The sequence below is a fragment of the Carlito syrichta genome, unplaced genomic scaffold (genome assembly GCF_000164805.1).
Source record: "Carlito syrichta isolate Samal-C Ts95f unplaced genomic scaffold, Tarsius_syrichta-2.0.1 Scaffold222500, whole genome shotgun sequence".
In the NCBI taxonomy this organism is placed as follows: Eukaryota; Metazoa; Chordata; class Mammalia; order Primates; family Tarsiidae; genus Carlito; species Carlito syrichta.
Window position 1 is genome coordinate 25,380 of NW_007166596.1, and position 15,234 is coordinate 40,613.

General features: G+C 42.1%; 1 pseudogene; it reads left to right on the plus strand.

Moving 5' to 3' along the window:
- The first annotated feature begins 12,586 nt into the window (after positions 1-12,586).
- Positions 12,587-14,959, plus strand: LOC103253347 (annotated as a pseudogene).
- The last annotated feature ends 275 nt before the right edge of the window (positions 14,960-15,234 follow it).

Here is a 15,234-nt window from a genome sequence, read left to right on the forward strand (position 1 = left end):
GGACCCATTTTTACAATTAATGGCGTGTCATAGGTTTAATTTGCAGTGTTTTTTTTTCTTAGTGGCACAATAAAAAATGGTGTTTCTCATAAATATACTCGATTATAAGACGAAATATGGTGGATGTGTTTAAACCACCTGTGAATTCAGGTAATGTGCTACTGGATATCTTCCTTGTTGCCCTTCCATCTCCACTTACCCCTTCTCTGCCATGTTAGGGGACTTGGGAAGCTGACTTGAATGGATGGCATCAACCTGGCTTCCTTGCTTTGTTTGGATTTGACAAGTGTGAAGCACTGGCAAGAAAGCTGGAGGGCAAGAAGAGGGTGAGGAGAATATATATTCCCATTCCCCACCCATTTTCCCCTGCAGGGTTATATGGGTTGGCTGGATCCTCCTACTGAATGCCAAGGCTGCAGTCAATCCAGGCATCCCTCTACAGGTGTTAACTGTTCTCTCGCCTTTCTTCTTGGGATGTAGGGTTAGTTGTTTCCAGGTGTTACTAGCCTAGAGGCACTGCACCATCTCTTGTTGCTTTTCTAAGCCATGTCTGCACAATTATAAATAAGATTTTATTAATCTCTTCTCAAATCTCCAATTTGAATATGCCATCTGTTTCTGCCAGGACCCTAACTGATACAAAATTCTTTAATTCTTGCTTCCCATAGTGGTCCAATAGCATCTACATCAGTTGAAAACTAGTTCAAAATGTAGACTCTTGCCCCCTCCCCCTGACCTACTGAAACATCATATGTACCTTAACAGGATCCTCAAATGACTGAGGTGTACATTAAAATTGGAAAAGCATTGGTTTAATACATCAGTGGACACAGTCAAATCTAGCATCAGAATGTTAATAGCTTATTTTGTTTAACTTTTAAATTTTTTTATTTTAAAATTGTGGGGTACAATTTAGGGTTAGGTAAACAAATATCCTTTGTGCAGGTACCCTAGTTGATGAGGTGTGCCCCTCCTTCCCCAGGCAGATTTCCACTACTGTCAATCCCACCTCCCCATCCCCCATCCCCCTGCAGTTTCCTGCTACTGTCAATCCTTTTCTTATAGTATTACAATAATTGTTCAGGGTCTGCTTGTGAGTGAGAACATGTGACACTCAGTTCTTTGTTTCTGTGATAGATCGCTCAGTATTATAGACTCTAAGTCCATCCAGGTTGCTGTGAAGTTCATGATTTTGTTCTTTATGGCTGCATAATATTCTATCATGTATATGTACCACATTTTTTTTTAATCCAGTCCTCTTTTGATGGGCAGCACTGTTGGTTCCATGTTCTTGCTACTGTGAACAATGTTGCGATAAACATACATGTGCAAGTATCTTTTTTATAGAGTGACTTGAGTTCTTCCAGGTATATTCCCAGTAGGGGGATTGCGGGGTCATATGGAAGGTCGATTTTTAGAACTTTTAGGAATCACCACACTGTTTTCCATAGAGGCTGTACTAGTTTACACTCCCATCAACAGTGTAGAAAAAAGTGTTCCCTTTTCACCACATCCTCTCCAGTATCTGTTATTTTTTGAGTTATTGATGATGGCTATTCTGACTAGAGTTAGGTGAGATCTCACTGTAGCTTTAATTTGAATCTCCTTGAGACTAATATCTAGTCCTAATTGTCCACTGCAGAATACTTCTCCATCTCTTTCATTATTTGAACCAAAAAAAAAAAAAAAAAAAAAAATCTAAAATGTAAATGCTCTTATTTGGCAAACCTAAGAATTATGTAAAAAGTTGATTCTCATCTTCAAGATCATTTCATTTTAAAATCCGTAGCACATTTGGAAGGAACAGCAGGGGAAAACATTGCTCACAGATATAGTTATGAATAACAACTAGGTCCACCTATGCCAAACACCATTTGAAAAAAGATAAAAGTAGAGCTAACGGGATGAAAATCTTTGCCATATTGCATGTAAGTATTGATAATTGGAGTCTCATTTGTCAGCACTAAGATATTCATATTGATTTTCCTATCTCTGTAAACTGGAAGTTTGGGATGCAGAATGAAAAAATAATTGTAAACAATATCTTTCTGGATTTTTTTTAAAGGACATTTTAGTCAAATTAAGAACATGAGCCCTGATAACTTTTGACACTTGTCTGGCTGCAGAAACGCAAGGCAGAAACCACATGAGGTTTTAGAGCCCTGTGAATTTGCTGGTCTGTTAGAAGCACTTCACACATTATTCCAAAAGGAAAATCAGACGTGCCACGTATGCAGATAGCCTTAAAGTCTTCCTTCCAGGTTAAAGAAATTTATGGGAATGTAGTCAAAGTTATTCATCCTCCTTACCATATAAGATTACCTCATTTTGTACCAGGTGTTCTTGAAAATAATCTGAAACTTCCCCATATTAAAGGAGAAATGTTTGATTTATAGCTTGGGTTTAAACCTATAATGAGGCATTCCATTCTGAGTGATCTCATATACCCAAAGCAATAATAACCCCAGGGTGTCAGTGTACAGGAAGCCCTGCCTGGGTGGACATTCTGCAGGGTCTGAGTCAGTCCTTTTTCTCCCTCCTCAGGTTTGCCAGGGAATGTGGTCCCTGGGGCCCTGGGAGAGGGCTCGGCTGAAGGTGAACTGCCTCATTTTGGATATGTCAGTCTTGAACAGATCCCTCTGCCCCAATCCCAATCTTTCTTCTATCTAGTTGGTAGTGCAAGAAAACAAAGTTAGGTCTTCAATCCCTGGATGGCAAATAATGCTGTGGTGAGAGGCACATGGTTAGAGAGGGAAAAACACAGGTGAAGCAGATAGCTCTGGGTTCAACTTGTGGCTCTGTTTCATTAGTTGCTTGGCATGTGACATGTCTGGCAGTCAACCTGCCACGTGCCCTTCCCCTAGGGTTTTGGGATGCAGAACCATATGCAATTGCGCGTTTTCAAGTCCCCTTGCTATTGCCTTGGTCTTCCAGTAACCTGGGTCTCTCCCAGGCTTGGACAAGAAGCCCTCTCTAGTCCTTTCTAATCACAGAGTTCCAGGGAGGAAGGCCACACAGCCTGGTAATAAAGAACAGACTGCACCCATGCTGTTTGGAGTCAAATCCTGGCCTTGCCATTGACTAGCTAGCAAAAGTGACTTCGACTCTTTGTGCCTCAGTTTCCTCAATGGAAACCTAATTATCACTATTTACAGGGTTGTTGTGAGAAGTAAATGATTACTATGTTAAATGCACTTGGAATAGTGCCTGGCAAATAAAAGAAAGCTGTTTATATTTGCTATAATGACTACTATGATGTTCATTAAAAATATACTGCCCAACAAATATCTTTACATGCTAAAATTTAGCTTTCCTGATTATTGACTGAAATCATTACTTTTTAAAAGTTTGGTTAATATTTTTATTAGATAATTATGTATTTGTTTTTAAAAATTATTAAATATAGCACTGTTAATATTATAGTTTATTTGCTTTTGAGTCATTTTTTTCCCTGTACATGTTTGTGAAAGGGACTGATAGGTGGCTTCATTATAATAAAGACCATTTTTATGTTCTTTATATATTTTAACATATGTGTAAAAGTATATATTTATGAAAAGCATATTACTTTTATACATTTAATTTATTATCAATCTACATTTGTATTTTTAATATTTATTATCATATAACATACACTGTACATATTTATATGCCATATTACATAAATATACCATTTTACAAAATTTAATTTGTATATTGAATGTATATGTTACTGAATAATATAAATTATACATAAAGTATATGTTTATATTATAGTATATATAATATATGTTATATGCCACTGAAATCATAAAATTAGATTTATATACACCCTTTACTATTAAACATAATATCACAACTATATCCTCATGGCAGTCATTATTCCTTGAAGGCATGATTTTTAATGACTATGCAGTATTGCATTATATGGATGCCACAAAATATTACACCATTTCCTTGTTTTGCCTTGTGCGTATTTTCAATTCTTCATAAACAACAATGCTTTGATAAAATGGTTTTCTACATAAATCTTTATGCACTGACATTCTCTTTCAGTCAAGATGGAACAACTGCAATCAGATTTACGTTCCTATGTCAAACAACTAAAACAATCAGAAACAAATTTGAAACAATTGTTCCAGACATTGAACTACTGTCAACTCAGGATAGGAATCCCTGAGAGTGCAGAAACAAGTATCGAGAGCCCTAGGATTGTCCCAGCTTTTTTGCCCGCGAAGGGATTCCGGACCACATCTCAGGAAGGGAGAACCCAGACGGCAGCCAGTGGTTCTCCTGGTTTGAAGAGGAGGGCTTGGTTGTTCAGAAAAGCCTATGTTGCTTGAGTTTACACGGTAGTGTCAGAGAGGAGAGAGCTGAATAGAAAGGGTGGTCCAGAGATCTGCACAGAAGTCCCCACTCACATCCGCAAACTGCACATATACGTGAGAAAACCATCTGAGGCCAAGGAAAGAACCACCCCAGAGGAGAAATAAAATAACTCATAAATAACTCATGCAGCTCACACAGGGAGAAGAGTCTGTGCTTCCTCCAACCACATGGAAAAACCTCATGATACCTGGGAAGAGTACTCTGAAGTCAATTGCCTCAGTTTGGGGGCTACACTAGTCCTAGGTTAAAGGTTGCTGTGGTCTCAGCTAATAAAGCCTAAAGCAAGACCTGAAGAAACAAACCGTTTCCAAGGAACTTCACTGTAACACCTACTAGTACCTTCTTATACATGAAATCAGGGAAAAAACCCAGAAGAATGCAGTATACCATCGCAAAAACACCACATTGAACTTAAGGAGAAACGTTTGGAAGATGAGAAACCTAGACTGCTAGGGAGGAGGGGATAGTCTGGTCCAGTAATGTCCACTCATTCATTCAAGTATATAATAAGCACCTAAAAGGTGTCACGGGCCTCCATGTATTTTAGCATGAAGCAGTAGAGTTGCCTCTTTTTCTACATTCCATTCACAGAACTAGTGCTCAGTCACTGTTTTGGGAACCAGAATATGGCCCAATTCCATAGAACCCTCTGACCAGCCTCTCTGAATATATTGTAGGGGAAAAAAGAAACTTTTCTTCCACCACTGAAGGTTTGAGAATTTTGAGTTTATAAAACAAACTGACAATGGACAGATTAACAAGAGAAAAGGCATACACATTTATGGACATGTGAGCACACAGGAGTCACCCAAAGTACACAAGGGCCACTTGGTTGAAGTTTAAATACCCTTCATAAAGGAGAGAAAAGCAGGGTATGTGAACAATTTTAGAGAAAGAATACATTTTATTCTTTACATTCTAGTCATTAGAGGAAGATTTTTAGGATAAATGAATGGGTCCAAAGAACAGAAAATGGCTTGATACAAAATTTCTCTGAACTCTGAGGAAGGTGGCAGCAAGTTAGGAAGGTGAGGAGTGGCACTTCACAGTGAACATAGGTTGTCATATTATGTAGATAAAGTCTCCTAAGTAAGGGCCCTCAGAAGAATAGATAAAAAGTCTACCTAGGTAGGTATGGGGGCAATCTTTAGTTTCTTCTTTGGTTATTAATCTTCCCTGGTTAATCAGATTTTAGCTGGGGATTGAAGGCAATTGTGTATCTTTTGGAAGAACTAACCCCAGTCAGATGAGGAGACTTCAGAGAGAGCCCCTCCCTGTGCTTTGTGGGAGAAGCAAGGGAAGATTACGGGACCTTGATTCTAAGGCAAATTCTAAGGTCTTCCAATTTCCTTTAAATCAGTGTTTGCAGCATGCAAAAGCACCATATTTTGGGGTATTGTTTTCTGAGCCCCAGCAATGTCTGTATAGGGAATGGAAAGAAAAGCATTCAATGAACATGTCAAATCTGATTTCTTAAGAGATGATCAAATTGTGCTTCCTCTGAAGGCTTGATTTGATTTGTCCTAAGCCAACAAAAGGATCTGCTGGTGAAGAACACCCTGTTATAAAACTCGCTGACACTGTATCTGAGGTGGAACACAATGAGAGTTCTGCCTTTCTCTTGTTCTTGGGTTGCACACTTGATGAATGGACTGTCTACAGTGTGTTGAATTTCTCCCATCTTCTTCTTTCCAAAATTGGCTGTTAGATGGTTTCAATTTGAGACAATTATCTAGCAATGATTACATCAAACTAGAATATAATTGGGGGAAAGTAATTTCTGGCAAAATCCCAAGCCAAGAGATTTTCTATCTGAGAAAATGATATACAGAAGCTGCCAAACCAGAATAAAAATCTTAGCAGCATTAAACACAACTCTGCCATTGTTCATTTGGTAAGAAGCACGGTATTTGGTGAGAAGCCACACAACAGAAGGCAAAAGTTACTGGGATTTATTCTAAAGTTGTCTCAAGACCAAAGAATGATATAGTCATATTATTTGAAGAAAACATAATGATAATAATGTCTAGTCCATTCTCTCACTTTAGGAGCCCAGCATCCACCATGCTTGGGTTCAAATAGTTCTCACACTAGAATGCTATTCTCATAGCTCTAAATCCACACAAACCCTTCTTGAGACTTCCCTTATCCAAAAGATTTTGCTGTCTACTCCAGTCCTTATATATCTTCCTCTTCTCCAACGGCTGCAGCTCTTAGAACCTTCAAGCATTTTATATGTGGCCTCAAAGATATCATTGTTTTCTAATAGCATTGTGTTCTAATAGAGAGTGCCCAGAGATTAAGGCCAGGTCTTATGCGTTTTTCCCGAATTGGCCATATCACCTGCCAGAGCAACCGACTCAGTTCTGGGGCCACCTTCCTTCTTGGTAGCTCCAATGGGTTCTCATAGTACCCTGTTCTTAATTCTTTCTTAGTACTTAACCACATGAGGTTGTGATCTTTTCAATTCGTAATACGAGTTCCTTGAGGCCTGAGATCATACCTAGATGCAGTAATATCCCCAGATCATAGTGTAAAGTAAAAGTTCAGTGGATACTTAAGGTATGTATAGAATTGAGAGAATGAACAAATGAATGCATGAATGCTCATAAATGAATTAACTCTAGAAGCTCAATATTTACCTACTGATCAATTCATTGACTCTGGGGCAAGAGAGAAGTGTTGTTTTCTCTGTGCTTGAGAAAGTTGAAGATAATAGGTAACTTACGTTATTCTTAGCAAGTGAGAGTTGTGATAAAGGCAAGAAAAGAGAATCAAAAACATCCACAGTCATGTTAAACCCTGTTAATACCCAAAACATAAGATCAGTTTTGCAAGCATACCAGTCTTTATCTTTTGAACAATTACATGGTCTCCCCAGGAAATGTACCTCTGCCACTTTGAAGGGAAATCCAGTCTCTCACCTTCATTTCATCTGGTAGGATTAGGCTTGAGATGTATTTTGGCAGTGCCCGATAGTCCCACCTGTAACCCCATCACAGTGCCTCCACCAAAGATAATATACTGCCTTCCCTTACAGCTAGGTATGGTCGGCAACCAACCTCTGGCCAGTGAGGCACAAGCAGAAGTGAGGCGTTCAACTTCTGAAGAAATTCCTCAGGAGAAAGAAACATGTTCTCTCCTTCCTTTCTGTCCTATCCCAGGGCTTGTCATGTGGAGGAGGGCAGAGCAATGGCATGGAAGGAGACTGCATTTCTAATATCAGGTTACATACCATCCTTACATTAAATGTATACTTTTGTTATTTTGATATTTCAGGGTTGTTTGTAACAGCAGCCTAGCCTATGTCTTGACTAAGGCAACAAGAATCCAGATGCCACCTTTTTATGTAGTAAAACCACTAATAGGGTACTGGAGAAAAGATGAGAAATAAAAATTTACCTTTCTAAAGTGCTTTTTAAACCTGATGGACAACAGGCACTATGCTAGATGATGATCTTAGAAAGTACTGTTTATGTTTGCCTTTTTAGAAATAAGGACACTGAAACTCAGAAAAGTCAACTAACTTGTGCAAGGTCATGTAGCTAGTAATGCCAGGTCTGTTAAATTTCCAAGTCAGGGCAACCCCTTCAGGCCCTCTCCCACTGTGGAATCTTCTCTGTTCTCTCAATAAATCCTCCTTTAAAAAAAAAAATCCAAGTCTGTTCTCTTTCTCTTTTACAATAACAATCATTGTAGTTGCTAACATTTATTAAAGTGCTTATTATCTGTCAAGACCTGTGCTGACAATTCACAATTGCAAAAATGTGGAATCAACCTAAATGCCTATCAACTGATCAGCAGATAATGAAAATGTGATATACACACATAAACACACACACCATGGAATGCTATTCACCCATAAAAAAAGAATGAAGCAATGCCTTTTGCAGCAATCTGGATGGAACTGGAGAATATCATCCTAAGTGAGGTAACACGGGCACAGAAAACCAAACACTGCATGCATGCTCTTACTTATAAGTGGGAGCTAAACTAAGGATGTGCAAAAGCATATAGAATGGTATAATGGACATAGAAGACTCATAAGGGGGAGAGTGGGAGACTCATAAGGGGGAGGGTTGGAAGGATTAAAAAAAATCACCTATCTGGTACAATGTGCACAGATGGGGGTGGTGGGCACACAAAAGCACAGACTTCACCACTATACAATGCACCCATGTAACTAAAAACTATTTGTTACCCCCTAAAGCTATTGAGATAAAAAAAATACATATACAAATGCACTATTTGTACAGTTCAGAGGTCAGAAATCTGACATGGGTCTCAACTGACTAAAAGCAAGGTGTTCACAGGACTGAGTTTTTCATCTAGAGGCTCCAAGAGAGGATCTGTTTCCGTGCTGACCCTGGTTGTTGGTGGAATTCAGCTCTTTGGGGTTGTGGAACTGAAGTCCCCATTTCCTTGCTGGCTGTCAGTTGAAAACAATCCTCAGCTTTTAGAAACCACCTTTGTTCATTGGCCCATGTCCCCCTTCCTCCTTCTTCACAGTCAGCCACAGAAAGTAAAGGCCATCTCATGTGGCATGTGTCTTTTGTCTCTTCTTATATTGCTGCATCTCTCTGACCCAATCTTCTGGCTTCCTTTTCCATGTTTATGAACATGTATGGTTGCATTTGGTCAAACCAAGCAATCCAGAAAAATCATCCTGTTATTAGTTGATTAACATCCTTAAATCAATCTTAACCTTAATTATTTTTGCCATGTAGTGTAACATACTCAGAGGTTTGGAGAATTAAGATCTGGGCAACTAGGGATGAGTAAGGGAGCATTATTAAAAACAAACAAACAAAACCCTAAACCTGTGCTGAGCACTATGCATGAATTGCCTCAGGTAATTCTCTCAACAATTCTTTGAAATAAGTAATACTATTGCATGTATTTACAGATGAAGAAAGGGTAGGTTAGAGTAATTACATAACATCCCATAGTCACTAAGCTAGTAAGAGGCAGTGTCGCAGTTGAAACAGGGTATGACTGACTCTAGAATTCCAAGTCTCATCATCCCCTGCCTAATGATGAACATATCTTTGTATTAAATTATTATTCAGTTACAGAAGGAATGTCAGTGCCCAATATTTGCCTTAGGCTAAAGAGTAAGTCACCTCTCTGAACCCAAGGGTTTAATAAGCATTTGGTGGCTTATATGTGGCCTAATAACCCCAGTGCAGAGCTGTGAAAATTGAAAGAAAAAAATACCTTTTTCTTTAATTATTTTATGCACAAGATCTATGCAATAACATCTAACTTCCACTAGTAATATATTCCTTACTGTCACCAGCTGTTACTTTACTAACCCAGACCAATCAGTCATCATATAGAAGTTGAAAGGAATTCATTATATATGTTTTGAACTACTTAGGTTTAATTCTTCTAAAATTCTATCAAGAAACTATGAATATCATGAAGGATGACTGATATGAATAAAGCTTCCAAAGGCCTTGACTGAGGCCTGAGGGATGACGAATACTTTTTGGTGACCATTGTGGAGTCATTCCTTATGACACACACACACACACACACACACACACACACACACACACACACACCAAAAAATACTATTGATGCTGTTTTTAAGTATATTGGCTTAAAAAAAATTTACAGCATATGTTCTACTAACAAAAGCTTAGCTATTTCTATAAATATTCCACCTGGGAGATTGGATTAAGATGGCCAACATGAGGTGGTTAGAGTGTGTTTCTCCTACCAAGTAAACAAAGATAAAGTTTCTTCAACACCCAGCAAAGAACAGGACCAGTAGCATGTCCCATGGCTCATCAAAAAACTAATCATAACCACCTAGTGCAGAGAAGAGAAAAACCCATCGACTTGGTTCAGAACTAGCCGGACTACTGCCTGTACCACCACAGTCCACCTGCAGCCTCTGGATGCAGAGGGAAGGTGAGTGAGGGGATTCAGGAGTTCTGTGCTCCTGCTGTGGACTTGGAGGGCCCCCTGAGCCTTGCAGGACTCCAGTCCCACGTGGGAAACTGCCTTATTCACAGCTGCACTCTGCCAAAACCCACATGGAGCAGTGAAGCTCCAGCTGCCATATTTCAGAGACTCAACCCTTGTACAGTTGCTTTCTAGCTGGCCTAGGAGGAGATGGGCACCAAGAGCAAATGCCATGGTAGCAGACAGTTCTTGGCTGGGACAAGCTGCCATGAGAACACTTGAGGCCCTGAGACCGGCTGCACTTTGACATTTGGAAGGCAAACTGCCTGATGCTAAGGCAGGATCCAGGTGGGACTCATTGCCATAGTAACTTCTCACTCCCCCTGTGAACTATTTTGTGCCCACAACAGAGTGTTACATCTGGAAATCCCTCCTAATCTACACTGGGGTAGCCAAGAGGGCACACCTGTGGGGTGCTTGTGTTCCTTCCCCCTCCACACTACACTCAAAGGCTACAGACAGAGAACTTGGGTAATCCCCAGAGCCCCACCCTCTGCCTAGATTGGCTGGGTACTTCCTTGGAACAACACTCGCAGCCACCATCACAGCTGGCTTTATCCTACAAGTGCTGCCTGCCAGCCAGAGGTCAACAGCACAGCCTACCACATTGGATATAATACCTCAGCTTTGGGAAATGCCTGATTCCAAACCCCAGCTAACACCTCTTGCCAAGCCACTCAAGCTACTAACCTTAAGCCAGTGTGGTTACCCAGCACACGACTGCCATAGTTGGCATTGAGAAACTCACCACACCAAGGCTACATATAACCAAGGGAGCACCATAGTGCTTATTTCAGTCCCCTGCGAACATCACTTAAGAAGAAATAGTCTATCCAAATGAGAAGGAACTGGAAAAATAATTCTGACAATATGGAAAACAAACAAATAAGCACAGTTCTCTAACACCCTGAAAGACCACACTAGTTCTTTAGCAATGGAGCCTAACCAAAATGAAACTTTTGAAATTCCAGACATAGAATTCAAAAAGTAATTACAAAATTGATCAATGAACTCCAGGAGATAATTGAAAACTAACATAAAAATTAAACCAAAACAAAACAAAGTATCCAGGACATGGATCAAAAGTTCTCCAAAAAGACAGACATCTTAAAAAAAAAAAGCTAAAATTCTAGAAGTGAAAGAGATGGATGCCTTAAAAAAAAAAAGCTGACATTCTAGAAATGAAAGAGTCATTCATGGAAGTACGAAATGCAGTGGAAAGTTTTAACAGTAGACTAAAACAAGCAGAAGAAATGATCTCAGAACTTGAAGGCAAGGCTTTTGAATTAACCCAAGCAGACAACAATAAAGAAAATAAAAAATCAAGACAACAAAACAAAATCTCCCAGAAATGATCCAAACCTAAGAATCATGTGTTCCTGAGGAAAAGAAAGCAACAGTTTTGGGAAATCTATTTGAGAGAATAATAGAGGACAACTTTCCTGGCTTTGCCAGAGATTTAAACATCTAGATTCAAGAAGCCCAAAGAACTTCCAGAAGATGTATTGCCAAAAGGCCGTCCTGAAGGCATATAATCATTCAGTTACGCGGAGTTAATGTAAAGGAAATAATCCTAAAAGTAGTGAGACAAAAGCATCAAAGAACTTACAAAGGCAAACCTAGCAGACTTCTCAGAAGAAACCCTACCACAGAAGGGATTGGAACCCGATCTTTAACTCTGCAAACAGAAAAACAGTCAGCCTAGGATTTTGTATCCCAGAAACTAAATTTCATGAGTGAAAAAGAAATGAAGTCCTTTGAGACAAGCAAATGCTGAGGGAATCTGTAACTACTAGACCAGTTCCACAAGAAATAGTCAAAGGAGTCCTAAATACTGAGCCAAAACATCAAAACACCCCAGTAGAGAAACTCTGGAAATCGTGAAGCTCACAGGCCTTATGGAACACCAACACAATAGAGATAACAACCAGTATGAGGAATGGAATGGTACTTCACATATCATTATTAACTCTGAATGTAAATGGTCTCAATGACCCCTAAAAAGATATAAACTGGCAGAATGGATTTAAAAACACACACACACAACCCAAATACCTGTTACCTCCAAGAGACCCACTTAACTCCCAAAGACTCCTATAGACTAAAGGTAAAGGGTGATCTGAGAAGGAAGGCTTTGGGGTGTGCAGAAATAAAAGGAAAAGTCTTGGCAGCATGTAGATCAGTGCCCCTTGCCCTGGGACCCGGACTGGCCTGGGACTCATCCCCCCGCCCCCAGTCTGCAGCCATGAACATGAGCAACAAGGACAAAAACTTCCCAGGCTCTGTGCAAATTCCAGGTGGCACCACGGTGCTGGTGGGTCTGATGCCTGACATTCACATCTGTGGCATCTGCAAGCAGCAGTTTAACAACCTGGATACCTTTGTAGCTCATCAGTAAAGTAATTGACAGCTGGCCAGTACGTCCAGGGTAGCCCCTGGCACGATCCAGTTTAAATTGGAGGAAACAGTGCCTGCCACCCAGACCCAGACCACCACCAGAACCATCACCTCAGAGACCCAGACGATCACAGTTTCAGCTCCAGAATTTGTTTTCAAGCCTAGTTATCAAGCATATCTTCCCACAGAAAGTAACGAAAACCAGTCACTGTCATCTCCCTCCCTGCCAAGTCATGCACCAAAAAGCCCGTGACCCCACCTGCTCAGAAAAGGCTTAACTGTTGCTGCCCAGGTAGCCAATTCAAGACTGCCTGCGGCCTGAAGGACATGGAGTGTCATTTTAAAAAATCACACGTAACATTCCATTGTGTATATTTTTTGATCCACACAGCCATAAAGAAGGACAAAATTAAGAACTTCGCGGCAACTTGAATGGACTTAGGAGTCTACAGTACCGAGTGATCGATCATAGAAACAAAGAACTGAGTATCACATGTTCTCCCTCATAAGCAGACCTTGAACAATTATCGTAATACTGTAAGAAAAAGATTGGCAGTATTGGGAAACCCCAGGGGAGGAGGGGGAACACCTCATCAACAAGGGTACCTGCATAATAAACATTTGTATACCTAACTCTGAACAGTACCCCGCATATTTAAAATTAAAAATTAAATTAAAAAAATTCACACAGGAGACAAGCCCCACAAGAGTGATGTCTGCGGCAAGTGCCTCAGCCGGAAGGACAAGCTGAGGACCCACATGTGCTGCCTGCCACACAGGCATGAAGCCCGACAAGGGCAAGGCGTGCCACTACACCACCGCCGACAGCAGCAGCCTCAACAAGCCCCTGCAGACCCACCCTGACGAGCGGCCCTTCAAGTGCCAGATCTGCCCCTACGCCAGCCGCAACTCCAGCCAGCTCGCTAACCCCCTGTGGTCCCACACCAGGGATGCCCACTTTCAGAGCTGGCTCGGTACCTCCAAGTTCAAAATCAGCCCGGACGTGAAACGGCGCATGCGCGGGCCCTCAGGGCCGAAGCCCTTAAAGGGCATGCTCTGCAACTTCCGCTGAGCGTGGAAAGGGAACCTCAAGTCGCACATCCACGACAAGCAGGGCGGCAACAACTTCAAGTGTCCGCGCTGCGACCTGCTGGGCGACAGCACGGCCACCCTGCGGAAGCACAGCCGCGTGCACCAGTCCGGTCACCCCAGAACTGCTCCGCGTGCAAGTTACTCATGCTTCAGCAAGGCCGCGCTGCCCGCGCTCAAGTGCACCCATCGCCCCGAGCCCACGTTCAAGTTTGCCTACTGCAGCGTGGACACCAAACAGCCCAGCAACCTGAGCAAGCACGTGAGGAAGCTCTACGGCGATTCAGCCCGGGCTGAGGCCCTGGGGCGGAAGCACGCTGGCAGGCAGAGCGGCCGGCAGGTGACCAGGATGGACACCAAGAAGGTGTTCCCCTGCGACGCCACATTCTTGCGGGAGGACTCGCTCAGCAGCCACACGCGGCAGCACAGTGAGTACAGCGAGAGCAAGGGCTCGGACATGATCTTCTTCCAGCTCGAGGTGGGCCTGGCAAGCAGCCTGCGGCGCCCCTTGCCGTGAGTTACCAGCAGGGGCCTCTGCAACCCAACCCGGTGCCCCAGTTTGGCGAGGGGAGGGTCAAAACCATCATGGGAAACTAGGGTGCCCAGGCGAATGCCACTGTCCAGGCTGTAGCCGCTGCCTGAACATCGTCCCAATGGCCCTGGTGGCCCAGAACCCTGAGGAGCTCCCTGGGAACAGCCAGCTACAGGTGTTGTGCCAGGTCAATCTGCACGCCCCTATGCAGCCCTTGGGATGTCCCAGCCGGCCGTCCTGCTGACCACTGATGACCAGATGGACGGAGCCACCCTGCGCCAGACTCTGATCCCACCCCCCGACCCCTGTCCCGTGGCCCCCAGGAAGGCCCCGGCAGCCAGACATTCATCACCAGCTCGGGTATCACTTGCACTGACTTTGAAGTCCTTAACGCTTTGATTTAGGAAGGGACCACGGAGGTGACAGTGGTCAGCGATGGAGGCCAGAGCATCACGGTGGCCATCACATCCCACTGTCCCACCCATCATCCCACCCATCTTCTCTTCTTCCCCACAGGAACTTCCCAAGCAGACCTACTCCATCATTCAAGGGGCAACCCATCCAGCGTTGCTCTGTGCGGCTGACTCCATACCAGATTAGCCCTTAAAAAAAACAAGAGGGAAATGACAGAAAAAGAATCCACAAGTAGAATTCCATGAGGGGTTTGCCTTTCCTGTTTTCCAGGATTGTTGTGAATGCCCATTACCCTGTCATAAATTGTAGTTTTATACTGCTTACTATCATTTTTTAACACTGTAACAACTTTGAGACCACCTCAGAATCCTGTACAACTGTTGTAGAATTTTAAATGTTACCGAGATAATTCCAATGAGGGGTTGGAGTAAAACTCCAAAATCATGAATATATTTGTTTGT